Here is a 14734-nt window from a genome sequence, read left to right on the forward strand (position 1 = left end):
TAGTTCCCAGTTCCTTGTCCTGGTCCCGCTGTCCTAGCCCAAGTCTATGTTCTTGTCCCAGCTGCTAGTCTGCATCCTGTCACGTCCCTAACTCTAGTCCTGTCCTCTTCCTAGTACTGCAGTGTCTGTGTCTTGCATTTGGGTTCTCTCCCAGCGCTCCCCGTTATGACACACCATGCCATCAATTCTGTCATTAAAATAGAACATAAAAAGTAGTCCCAACACAGGCCTTGTGGAACACCACTTATCACTGGCAGCCAACCAAGAAAGATTCCATTTATTCCCACTGTTTGTCTCCTGCAAATCAGCCAGTACTCTCTCGATGCTAGTATCTTTTCAATAGTATCACTGGGTTTTAACTTCTTAAGCAGCCTGATGTGCAGTACTTTGACAAAGGCCTTCTGAAGATCCAAGTACACTGTATCCATCGATTCTCCTTTGACTATCCTGCTTGTTATTTCTTCAAAGAATTCCAACAGCTTTATCAGGCAAGACTTTCCCTTAACGAAACCACCCTCACTTCAGCCTACTTTATCATGTACCCCGAAAGCACATGCTTAACAATTGACTCCAATAACTTCCCAACCACTGAGGTTAAACTAACTGGCCTATTATTTCCTTTCTTCTGCTTCTCTCCCTTTTGAAGAGTGGGGTGACTTTTACAATTATACAGTTCTCCAGAACCATGTCAGAATCTATTGATTCTTGAAAGGTCAATATTATTGACTCCACAATGACTTTAGCCACCTCTTTCAGAACCCTGGGCTGTAGACCATCCAGTCCAGATGATGTGTTTACCTTGACCTTTCAGCTTCCTTTGCACCTTCTCCCTGATAATAGTGACTTCACTCACTTCTGCCCCGGGACACTCTTGAACTTGCAGCATACAGTCTGGCTTCCACACAGATAACCAGTGAAAAATACTAATTCAATTCATCCAACATTTCCTTGTACTGCGTTACTACTGTACCTGTTTAGCGTAATTTTCCAGCAGGTCAACATCTACTCCCAGTTCCCATTTACTCTTCATATATCTTTTGGCATCCTCTTTAATATTATTGGTTAAAGGAAAGGTACGTCGTATCCGGAGTTTCTCCGGTTAGCGGCCGATTTCCCTCCACGCCTCTCTGACGTAGTGCGGTACTGCGTACGAGGCAAGTTACAACTGAGGTTTGCCATTGCCTTCTGCCGGGTGAGTTTCCAAGGAGATCACCAGCTCGTAACCCAGCACGCATGGAAAGCGTGCAGGGGAGCCGGCTGGGGCTGGATTCGAACTCGGGACCTGATGCCACTACGCCACCAGCTGGGTCTATTATTGGTTAACTTACCTTTATATTCAATCTTTTCCCTCTTTCTTACTTTTTAGTGGCTTACTGTTAGTTTTTAAAAGCTTCCCAATACTAACTTCCCACAAACCTTTGCTCTATTATATGGCCTCTCTTTGGCTTTTATGTTGACTTTGACTTCCATGGTCAGCCAGTGTTGTATCATCTTGCCTTTAGAATCCTTATTCTTCTTTAGGGTTTATCTATCCTTTGCCTTCTGAATTGCTCTCAGAAATTCCAGCCGTTGCTACTCTTCGATCATCCCTGCTTGTGTCCTCTTCCAGTCAACTTTGGCCAGCTGCTCTCTCATGCTTCTGTAGTTCCCTTTAGTCCAAAGGTTCTTCCACTCAAATTGTAGGGTGAAGTCTATCATATTATGAGCACTGGCTCCTAACTGGCTCTTAAGCTCTCTAAGCAATTCCAGTTCATTTCGCAACTCCCGATCCAGAATAGCTGATCCCGTAGTAAGCTCTAATATGAGCTGCACTAAAAAACCACCTTGTTGGCATTCTACAAATATCCACTCTTGGGATCCAGCATCAACTTGATTTTCCCAATCTACCTGCATATTGAAATTCTCCGTGACTATCGTGACATTGCCTTTTTGACATGCCTTTTCTATCGCCTTTTGTAATTTGTAGTCCACACCTTTGCTACAGTTCGGATGTCTGTATATAACTTCCATCTAGGACTTTTTACTCTTGCAGTTTCTTAGCTCTACCCAGAAGGATTTCACATTTCTAATCCTATGTCACCTCTTCCTAATGATTTGATTTCAGTTTTTACCAAAGAGGCACCCCACCGCCCTGCCTACATGCCTGTTCTTTCGATAAAATGTGAAAAGTCCTCGATACAGTCCTTACAGATAAGGCAACATTTCACCCTCGAATCTGCTGGGGTCGTCTATTGTGTCCGGTGCTCCTGATGCTGCCTGCGCTACAGTGCTGAGATTGGTCGTAAATTGGGGGACCGCTTCGTCGAGCACCTCCTCTCCATCTGTCAAGAGCGGAACTTCCCGCTGACCAAACATTTTAATTCTGATTTCCACTGCAGTTCTGACAGATCAACCCATGGCTTCCTCTTGTGCCAGGATGAGGGCACTCTCAGGGTGGAGGAGCAACACCCTATATTCCGTCTGGGTAGCCTCCAACCCGATGGCCTAAATATTGATCTCTCCTTCCGGTTAGAAATATATATTCTACCCCCTCCCCACTTCTATTTCCCACTCTGTTCTCTTACCTCTTCTCACATGCCTAACGCCTCACCCTGGGTCCCTTCCTCTTTCCCTGTCTCCTCTGGTCCACTCTACTCTCCAATTTGATTCTTTCTTCTCCCGCCGTTTATCCTTTCTACAAACTTGGCTTCACCTACCACTTTCTAGCTATCGTCGGTCCCCTTCCCCCCGCACCACCACCCCGCCATCTTCTTATTCTGTCATCATCCCCCTTCCTTTCCAGTCGTGAAGAAGGGTCGCAAGCCGAAACTTCGACTGTATACTCATTTCGTCGATTCTATCTGACCAGCCGAGTTCCTCCGGCATTTTGTGTGTGTTGTTCTGAATCTCCAGCATTGCAGAATTCCTCGCGTTTAGACAAAGTTAACGTTTGGGGTCAGATTGCTTCAGATTAATGACCTTGCCTACACGGGTATTAGAGGTTATTGGCGACATGCCGAAGCATTTCTGCAAGGCAGAATGATAGAGAGTTATACAGAACAGAAATAGGCCTTCAGGCACACACGTGTGATGGAATGCTCTCCACCTGTCTGGCTACTGCAGCTTCAACAGTTCTCAGTCTCCAGGAGAAAGTGGTCCTTGTGACTGACACCTATCAACGACCCGAAACTTCAATCGCTCGAAGTCTCACTGTGGGTGCAGAAATCTACAAAATGCACCCGGCTAGGCTACTCCTACAGAACGGAAGGGATGCAGGAAGCACAAACGTTTATGTTCCCATTTATATTATGTCCAGAAATAGAACACACTGTACATCACCGGTCCTCAATTATCAATGAATCAAAAGCCTGGTACTCCCTCACAGCCCTGAGAGAGCACCTTCGCAAGAATAATTGCAGCGGCCGATGAGGTAACTCATCGCCACCTTCGGTATAACTCTTATCATGTGCCTAGCAGATGGTAGAAATGCTTTGGGATGTCAGGCTGCGAGTAGGACTCTCAACCACTCACCTGCTCCTGTGGCTACTGTTATGTCTTCTCAAGGGTAGCGGGGTGGGCAATAAACGCCGGTCTCTACAAGGACACCCGAATCCCAAACTGTGAGTGGAAGCATATCGTGGAAGCAGTTAAATTGATTATTTAAATTTATTATTTAAATCATTGCATCATAGCTGGTGCTGGTCACCCAATAACACTAATCATGATCGGGATCTAACTCCGCCAAGGACGGTCACAAGACCGGCTGCGAAAGGAGGATGGGTTGGATATGGAGTTAGCAACCCCATCACGTAAAACTTCAGAACCATAGAAACGCCAACAGAAGCTCCCTGGGAGAGGAAGGATAGCCAAGGAAACGGGCCACCCCTTGGCGCAACTTGAAAGACTGGCCCAGGACAGAGGACTCCGGCGAGCTGCTGTCGGCGGTCAATGCTCCAGCAGGATTATAGCATTCAGTAAAGAAAGTATGATTAGATCTGTCTGTTCAGTACATATGATCGGATGTGTATAGATATTCCGATATTAAAATATTCCGATAAAATAATGTTTTAAAATAAACTGACCGATTGAAAGGCCTCCACATTCTTTCACTCTCCGCTCTTCCCTAAGAGCTGCTATCGAGCAGATGTGACAAAGAGAGGTGGTGTAAGAACTGGGTGAACAAGGCCACGGTCCAATAATCGGTTACCTATCGTAGGCTCGGGCAGATGTGGTGCATTCGTCCGTGATCTGCAGGGTGGATTCGAGGGGAGAAGTGGTCAAGGTCCTTTGCGTCCGCATCTGTACGGCATCTGGAACAAGGTGACGCCGCTAGATGGCAGGATATGTTAACTAATCGTAATTCGACCATTCCCCTCGGTACCCATCTCCCCTTGCCCATATCCCTCTCTCCCCTATCCAACACCCTCCGTATCTCCAGTACACATTTCCCCATCCCTCCTTCCCATCTCCCTCTCCGTTCCATTTCACTGTTTCCCTTTCCCCATGTCCACCGTCTCAAAAATGTTCGCTCCCCTCCTGGCATTCCCTCTCACTCCTTCCCGTTTTAAAGGTTTCCGTCTCCCATCTTCCCTTCTCCCATTCTCCTCTCTCCTCCACATCTCTCCTTCCAGCTTCTGCCTTCCACCTCTGGAGGGATGAAGAACTCACGAGCACATTCCTGACAGACGGCACGGTGAGATTCCCGTGGGTGCTCCGGTTTCAATGCGTACAATTAATGTCAGAGAAATGTGTACAATATCCATACTGAAATTCTTTTATTTTCGCAACAATCCACGAAAACAGCAGAGTGCCCCCAAAAAATGACTGACAGTTAAATGTTAGAACCCCAAAATATCCCCAACTCCCCAGTCCCACGCATAAGCAGCAGTAAAACAACGACCCCACCCCCCCCACCAGCAAAAAAGCATCGGCACCCCCCCCCCCCCACCACCACCGAGCACTCAAGCGTGTACCAAAGCATCAAAAAAAGACGCGGACTTGCAGTACCCCAAAGGTTGCATATTCATCCAGTATTCGACATACCACAGGCTCTCTCCTCCCTAATAAGGAAAAAAGAGGTGCCCCCGTTTCATCCTACAAGTAACAACGTTCTGGATCGTAGCTAATTACTTGTACAAATGGTCTCGATGTCGATCGGTGGTCGAAGAATGAAGGCGTGATTTAGCATGTGAGGGAGGAAAATAATCGGGGGCGTGGTGGGAGGGATTGTTCCGAGAGTGCATAAATTCAGTGCAAGGAACGGTGTGCGAACCGGTATCAACGTATGAGAATCATATGAATAGAGGAGTGACAGGAGGGGCTGAATGGTATATTCCAACTTCGGGTATTAAACTTCTTTCGGAGAAAAGCGAAATGTGAGAGCAGCCTTGGCAGTTGGCCTGATTGCTCTTTGGGGCAATTCCCTCGGGACCCAACTGTTCGGTTGTGACTGCGGAGTTCCCCGCCGTGTTCGGGGACTAACATCCGTCCTGTGGAAATAGACCGAATTATGTGAAGGGTTCTCACTGTCTTGCTGGAGGAACTTCGGATTAAAGGCAGGTATACTTTTAGAGCAGGATGGAGCTTTCTGGAGAAACGGTGGTGGGGGGGGGGGGGCGGTGGTGACCAACTAAGAGACTACTAAGAGGCTAGGTAAGGGTGAAATACAAAGAGATCTAGGAGTACTTGTTCATCAGTCTCTGAAGGTGAATGAGCAAGTGCAGCAGGCAGTGAAGGCGGCTAATGGAATGTTGGCCTCTATTACAAAGGGAATTGAGTACCACAGCAAGGAAATCCTTTTGCATTTGTACAGGGCCCTGGTGAGACCACACCTGGAGTATTGTGTGCAGTTTTGGTCTCCAGGGTTAAGGAAGGACATCCTGGCTGTGGAGGAGGTGCAGTGTAGGTTCACTAGGTTAATTCCTGGGATGTCCGGACTGTGTTACGCAGAGAGGTTAGAGAGACTGGGCTTGTACACGCTGGAATTAAGGAGATTGAGGGGGGATCTGATTGAGACATATAGGATTATTAAGGGATTGGACAAGATAGAGGCAGGAAATATGTTCCAGATGCTGGGAGAGTCCAGTACCAGAGGGCATGGTTTAAGAATAAGGGGTAGGTCATTTAGGACAGAGTTGAGGAGGAACTTCTTCTCCCAGAGAGTTGTGGAGGTGTGGAACGCGCTGCCTCAGAAGGCAGTGGAGGCCAATTCTCTGGATGCTTTCAAGAAGGAGCTAGATAGGTATCTTATGGATAGGGGAATCAAGGGTTATGGGGACAAGGCAGGAACCGGGTATTGATAGTAGATGATCAGCCATGATATCAGAATGGCGGTGCAGGCTCGAAGGGCCGAATGGTCTACTTCTGCACCTATTGTCTATTGTCTATTGTCTACTATCCTGTGTCTCAGCATGTCAAGGGGATTTCGTTTGACCATCCTGTACGCGAGACTCTGCGCCATGTATTTGTACAATCGCTAGTTTAATTGAGTTAATATTTTACAACTGTTCTAGGATGAGGTTTATTTATTAATTTATTTCACTGTACGTTTAAGAACAGTAGCAGATATACAGAAATATTAATCTTGTCCACAGGAACCAGACTGCCGCCCACCTTGGGCTTTATTCGTCGCTTCCTGGCCCGATCTCTCACGAAAGCCTGATTGACTACCGGACCCGGTACTTGAGCGGACACTACGGCCGACTTCACTGCCCCGAGAACTGCCACCAGGCTGTGTAGACAGCTTCCTCGTGAAAAAGCAGTCTGGTTGTGTCTCCGGTTAAAGCTGGTGCGAAGGCTTGGGACTGGCGGCAAGAATAAAATTTAAAATTTAAAATTATCGCAACGTTTTCCTCAGTACGGCTCACTGTCAATAGCTCCAGACCCTCCCCTCAGGTGGAGACTGAGGAGCGGCCATATTTCAGAATCACTTGGAGGGACTCTCACATTGTAGAACACATTAAGACGGATGTAAGCCGTCCAGGGCTGGGAGGTCTATCCAAAACGCAATGATAGAATTTTCACTTAACAAGCATTAAAGACAGAAAGACGTTTCGGACCTTGGGATTGATCGCCTTAGTCCCTCGCACCTTTTCCCACTGGTGAAATGCCTCGAAGATTCGACAAAGAAGGGTCACTGTGCAGTGCCGCTGCCCCGGCGCAGCACCTCACAATCGGCCGCCTGTGACCCTGTGCGTGACGATGCTGTGACGCGGCGGCACACCTCTACAGTACGCGGCTCTCATATTGTCGGTTAGTGGAGAAGTGGGTGCTTGGCGTGAGCACGCAAGAGGTTATAAATTTCAGTGAAAATTACGACTCGAGACGTAATCCCGCTTCTCTTTCCGCAGATGTTATCTGCCATTTTGAGTTTTTCTGCAATGAACCGATTGGTCACACTTTTGACGTTCAGTCTGTTTCTGCTCCTTGTGTTGCTAACCCAGAGATAACTAGCCCTCAGTACCTCTGGCACACAGGAAGTTTTATCATCCTGTAGCGGAGCATGTGGCATCATAAATACCACTGCAATCTGCAAAACTCTCAGTCTGGCAGCTTCATCAACCTTCTCCACTGCAAACCATTCTTAAACCGCTCCTGCCGCCTCTTCCTCCCTCATACTGACAAGGGAGAAGAGCTGATGAATGTAGTCACTGACTCATACACCCCCTATGGGTCTCCACCCTCCCCCATCATTTTCACCCCCCTTCATCAGGCTCCACTCTCCCGATCAGTCCTCTCCCCTCTCTCCCCCATTAGTTTCCACTCTCCCCGTCAGTCCTCTCTCCCCATCACTCCATCATCATCATCACTCCGCCATGATCACTCCATCATCTCCCCCCATCACTCTCCACCATGTCCTCACTCTCCCCATCAATCCCCCATTCTCCCCATCATTCTCCACTCTCCCCATCAATACCTACTCTCCCCTATCAATTTCCTTTCCCTCTTATCAATCTCCACTCTACCCCATCAGTCTCCATTCTCTCTATCAGTCTCCACAATCCCCCATGTCTCCACTCTCCCTCATCAATCACCAATCCCCATCCCATCAGTCCCCACTCTCCACCCCATTAGTCTCCATTCTCCACTCTCCCCTATCATTCTCCACCCTCCCTCACCATTCCCCACTCCCCAGCCTCCAATAGACCCCACTCTCCCACATCATTCTCTGTGCTCCTCCATCAGTCTCCATTTCCTCATTGCTTCCAGTAGCTGATAATGAATCCACTTCCACCTCTCCTCTCTTCTTAATGCTGGACCTTGAATTATGCACATTTGCAAACTCCTGTCTCTTCTTCATCCTTTCTGATGTTCCCAAAGTTCCCAACATTTTGCAGAGTTCCAAACCATAACCTCCTGTGTTTTTTGAACTCCTGATTGAATTTCTGTGCCAAACAACCTTGTATCTGAGTTGCAAATAAATCTAATGTTTGTGTCTCAAGGGTAACTCTTCCGTCCTCATCCTCCTCAAGCTGGCTGCAGTCAATGGCACAGTGACCACTGCATCAATCTCCAACTCTCCCACCACCCCTGCAGCTTTGAATACTGGGTGGACAGCACACATCTAGTTCCAATCAAGGAACATGCAATGATGACACGCCCACCTCTGATGCCCATAGGTGGCTTATCCTTGCCCTCTCCTTATCTTATATTCACTTACAACATGGAAAGTGGCCATTTGATCTATCAAATATATCCCAACAGCTGCATTCATTGAATTACTTCCCTGTACCTATTTTGTCTCATGAGATCAAAACAGCCCAGTTTATCCTATCACTCACCTACATTAGTGGCCATTTAGTAGCCCCTGAAATGTGAAATTGGAGCACCTGGAAGAAACTTGAACTATCCCAGAAAGAATCTTCGAAGGCCATGCAGACAGTGCTAAAGGTCAGGGTTGAATCCATTCCTGTTCTATAGGCTCAGCATTGTTTGTGCATGAGCACAAGGTCAGTTCACCTCCATATCATTACATCTCAATCTTCCATCATCAAGGGCCCCCACCATCCAGGCCACGCTCTCCTCTCAATGATGATATCAGGAAGGAGGTACAGGAGCGTTAGGTCCCACCCCAACAGGTTCATGAACAATTATAACTTCATCCTGGTCTAGAGTGGATAACTTCTCTCACCCCAACTCCAAACAAGTTCCACAACCGATGGACTCACTTTCAAAAACTGTAAAACTGTTCTCAATATTATTTCTTATTTATTGATTATTATTATTATTTTGCTTTTCTTTTTTGTATATGCATAATTTGTTCCATCTTGGACATTGTTTGTCTGTCTGTCTGTCTTTGGTGTATTTTAAATCACAAACAAAAGAAAATCTGCAGATGCTGGAAATCCGAGCATCACACACAGAATGCTGGAGGAGCTCAGCAGGCCAAGCAGCATCTATGGAAACAAGTTCAGTCGACGTTTCAGGCCGAAACACTTTGGCAGAACTGGAGAAAAAATGCTGAGGAATAGACTTTTTAAAAAGATGGGGTGGAGGGGAGAGAGAAACACAAGATGTTAGGTGAAACTGGAGGGGAGGGTGGGATGAAGTAAAGAGCTGGGAAGTTGATTGCTGAAAGAGACAGAAAGCCAGGGAAAAAAGAAAAAGGTAGGGGGATCACCAGAGGGAGGCAATGGGCGGGCAAGGAGATAAGGTGCCGGAGGGAAAGGGGGATGGGAAATGGTGAAGTGAGGGATGGGAGGCATTACTTGAAGTTTGAGAAATCGACGTTCGTGCCATCAGTCTGGAGGCTAGCCAAACGAAATATAAGGTGTTGTTCCTCCAATCCAAGTGTGACCTCATCACAACAGTGGAGGAAGCAATGGATGGACATATCGGAATGGGAATGGGAAGTGGAATTAAAATGGGTGTCCACTAGGAGATCCCGCTTTTTCTGGCGGCTGGTGAGTAGATGCTTGGCAAAGTGGTCTTCCAATCTACGTCAGGACTCACCGATATACACGAGGTCACACCAGGAGCACCGATCACAGTAAATGACCGCAAAAGACTCACAGGTGAAGTGTCACCTCAACTGGAATGACTGTTTAGGATCCTGATTGGTAGTGAGGGAGGAGGTGTAGCACTTGTTTCGCTTCCAAGGATAAGTGCCAGGAGGGAGATCAGTGGGGAGGGATGCACAAACCAGAGCAAATCTCCAGATGCAGGAAATCCGAGCAACATGCACAAAATGCTGGAGAAACTCAGCAGGTACATTAGTGTGTATTTTAATTGATTCTATTGCCTCCCTCTGTATTTACTGTGAATGCCCACAAGAAAATAAATATTTGGTGATATATATGTACTTTAATATTACTTTTGGCCGGCTGGTGGCGCAGTGAGATCAGCGCCGGACTCCGGAGCGAAAGTTCCCGAGTTCGAATCCAGGTCGGGCCACCCCCGAGTACGCTTTCCATCCGTTCCGGGTTGAGTGTCGAGCTAGCCACTGGGCCTCGTAAAAAATACAAGGGTCGAGTCAGGAACTTGACCCGGTTAATCCTGACATTACGTGCCAGACAAGAATGGCTGATTGTCTGGTATGACACTCTTAAAAAAAAACATTACATTTACTTTGAACTTTGAAAGATCCATCAAATTGTGTGTCAAACAATCAGTAATGATTGAGCAGAAGTTTCCAAACTAAGTACAGTATAGGGAAGATAGAAGATGCAGATTTGGACAAATCCCATCCCATCTCTGGTGATTGATTGAAACTGAACCAGTCTCCCCATTTGGCATCACACACCCACTTCATACACCAAGATCACCTACTTCCATTAACATAGTGAAGGGGTAGGGATTAGTTAAATATAATGCTGCTTAACTAAGCCCAAGCCTCAGAAATTCTGCTGCCTCTGGTTTCCCATTCTACCTTCTGTAGATTTGAGACAATCAAAAGCCCTGCTCCAGGTCCTGATATAGATCAGTTACTATTCACCAATCAACCCTATGTCTGGGGCACTAAAAAATGCCCAGCAATTACTTGCCTAGGCTGCTCCAGTAGCACATTCCAAATCTGTCACTTTTACCACAAGGAAAGACAAGGCGGTAGACAGATGTCAACACCACTGTCTGCAGGTTTTTGAGTCATAAACCATCTAGATTTAGAACGATATCACTATTCCTTCATTGTTGCTATCTTGGAACCCCCTGTGCAACAGCACTGTGGGATCACTTTCATCAGGACAACAACAGTTCAAAAAGAGTGCTTGCCACCACGTTCTCAAGGACAGAAGGGCAGACAATAAATGCTTCTTTTGCCAGAAACAACCAATATCCCAAAGAATAATTAAAAATAACAGGGTACTATTGGGAAAGTTGGCTGACCCTTCCGCCCCCTCTGGATTGTTTTGTTTAGCTGCAGTTAAATTCTGACTGATACCAGTATCTATTTTGTGCTCACAACATTGAGCAGTCGGTTATTAGTGTATTGACAACAAGCATTGATGTTAACGTCACCATTACCTTCGATGCGTCATTGTAGCTTTTGATGGATTGAAAGAGACCCAGTTCATTAGACATGCATTGACTACAACAGACATTTCACGGCACTAGAACAATTAAAGCGAAATCTTCTCTACAATATCTTTTAAATAGACTGGATAAACAAGTGACCAATGACATTGTTTTTTTCCCCCCCAGGCTAACATCACAGAAATAAAGCCCAGGATTTATTTAGTCATCTCTATGGGCCAGCCACGGTGTTCAAATGTCAGGAAACATAATCTTATTGATTCCAAACTCTGTCATGGGAAGAAGTTACCAGGTGGACAGAGGAAAAGATTTAAGGATGCATTCATAGGCTCCATAAAAAAAATACACAACAGCTCCACTGACGTCTGTCTCTAGACCATGACTATTGTTAGAGAATTTAGCATCCGATCAAACACAAAGTAGAGGCAAAGACCTCGAAACTAGTTACGCCTTTACTTCAAGATATCACGGGAGCCGTCCCTCCAAGGAACAACGACTCCGCCAATGCAAGCTTACAGTTCCAATTTATACAGCAAATCTAATCACACTAGGTCAACAGGTCTCTAGACTCCGTTTCCGGAACTTACACAAAACTAGCACCGACATAATCGGTTCCTCATTGATCAGAGTACAAAACAAGCCGTTAATCACGTTGTCTCTCAGACGAGGGTCAACGGTCCCTCATTAATTACATGATATAATGTTAGTTAGTACAAGTAATATAGACCCATTCTGCTTCTTGTCATGCTATCCCCCATGATTCTGTTAACCCTTAGTACTCAAGCTTAATTTTTCCTCCACACTATTCAAAGCGGGGAAGGGTATTTGGGATGGTCAAAGTTAAAGACGAGTTTATTGTCAATTGCACATGTGCAATGAAAAACCTACTTGCAGCAGCACCACGGGCACGTAGCACCATACCTTAAGGCTGTGTCCCGTATGTACACAGACACTCCATGTAAGCAGTAGAAGAAATCGACTTCACTATCTACCACCTGCCTGCCCATTCAGTCACCTCCCACCTCGTCCGTGACAGAGTTCGCACATCCCACGTTAAAACCCACAAAACTAGAGTGTAAATGAGATATTCTTGATTCTTAGGGTCTGTCTGAGAAGTACCAGAGATCATTGGTATATTCATTGTTCAAATCATAATGCACAAAATCTTCAGATTTAGTTCCGGGGCACAGTGTCAAATGGTCACTATCAATAATTAAAATTCCGCTTATGACTTCATTTCCATAGGGGTGAGGACTATTTGAGTGGATGTAGGATTTGGAAATGAAGTGCGGGGTAACTCCAGGGTCCATCTTACTGAATAATCGCAGCACAGCAAGGCCCCTCCTATCAGCACAAGGAGGTACTGAAACAAGTGCTCTGAGAACCAAACATGACTTCATGCACAAGAGAAAATCTGCGGATGCTAGAAATCCGAGCAACACACTGCCTGGCCTGCTGAGTTCCTCCAGCATGTTGTGTGTGTTGCTCATGACTTCATGCAGAAGTCATGCAACACGTGGGTAGAGAGAGAAAGCTCTAATCATATCAGTAGTTAAATAGATCTCAGCAGAAATATTATGTAAAGAAACATTCTGTAAAGAAAGTCATCATCACATTCAACATGCTCAGAATACCAGATGCAAAATTTGGATGACAGAATTTTCACTGTTCATCGTGGAAATCCTTAGTATATCTCCATATTTAGATCACTGCGGAAGCTGCTGTCGTCACAGGCTGTCCCTCTGCCCAACACTCTCCTCGTGGCCTTCTATCTACTTTGGCGTCAGCTGTTAATCCTATTTTCCATCTACAGATGCAACAGTCTCTGCCTCAACCACTCTCTCTAAATAAATTCAGCGCATCAATATTCCTGAGTGTGTAGAATTCTTTCGTAAACACAATCCCCATGTCACTCCTCTTTCCACCACACAGGTAAGAATTTTATGTTAAAGGCTCGCTGACGTTAATATCTCAGCAGAGGGGATGACCATTCTCCATCAATGAAGCACCTTGATTAACGTACTTTCTGTGAGAAAGAAGCCAGTTCCAATATCTCCTCTTAGATCTGCTTCCCTAAAGCGAGGGTCCTAGTGAATGGATGTCACGTGACCGCCAACACTTTAATATTCTCTGTATACTGAGGCATCCCAAAATTGTTCATAATAGTAGTTAACAAATGCCAGTATCTGTCCTTGATACACCGTTCCTGACACGTTGTCTCTGATAATCTGTCCTTAACACAATGTCCCTGGTACCCTAATGCCAAAGTTAATATCCTTTCCCTGTAATCCTGTCCATGATACCTTTCACTTGATACTCTGATCCTGATATTCTGGATCAGAGACCCCATGTTTGTCACCCTATTCGCTGCTTCCTGCCTTTGCGTCAGTCCCTTATCAATGCCAATATATTACTTCCATCATGAACTCTTGTGAATTAATCTTTTGTGAGTCACCTTGGCAAACGCCCTCTGGAAGTCTAAATGTTCATCGAAATTTCCACGAAAAAGCAAATTTATTACCAACAATTTCCCCTTCTTCCCGAGGTGGTGGGCCAGAGGATTCGAACTTTTTTGGATTCAGCAGCATCGAGCTTTAAAAGTTCACAGGAAAGGAGAAATTTGATTTTGAGAGAAAACATGCATGCAATTTCAAAACGAACAGGATTAGATTTGCTATATAAATAGGAAGGAGGTGGCTAACATGAGTGTGGGATATGCACGTAGTTAGAAAGTGGCTGGACATTTTGGAAATGAGGTTGGTGAATTTTAAAACAAGAATCTATATAAATAGGTTCTTGTTTAAAAGTTCACGTTATTGACAAATACAGATACGTTAAATTAATTTTTACATCAGCTTTCACCGTGGAGGACACTGCAGATATAGGTAAATTAATATCGCCTAGCTACTAATACAACAAACATGGGGGGGGGGGTTGTTGTGCTGTATATGGTGTTGGTGATACCTCACCTGGAGTAATGCGTACAGTTTCGGTTTCCTCACCTAAGAAAACATAGACACATTGTAGGACATCCAAAGGAGGTTCACCAGGCGTGCCCTACCAAGAAAGACTAAACCGTTCGGGCCTCTATTCCTTAGGGAATGAAGAGTGGCCTTATTCAACCATGTACGATCCAAGGGAGATCGATGGGCGGATGCTCAGATATTGCCGCTCGCAGGAGGGTCACAAAGGGCCTTAAGTTACAACAGAAAGAAACGGCCATTGAAAATTGAGTTCTGTAGAATTCTTTCTCTCTCTCTCTCTCTCTCTCTCTCTCTCTCTCTAT

This window comes from Mobula birostris, chromosome 1 (genome assembly GCF_030028105.1).
Source record: "Mobula birostris isolate sMobBir1 chromosome 1, sMobBir1.hap1, whole genome shotgun sequence".
NCBI lineage: Eukaryota > Metazoa > Chordata > Chondrichthyes > Myliobatiformes > Myliobatidae > Mobula > Mobula birostris.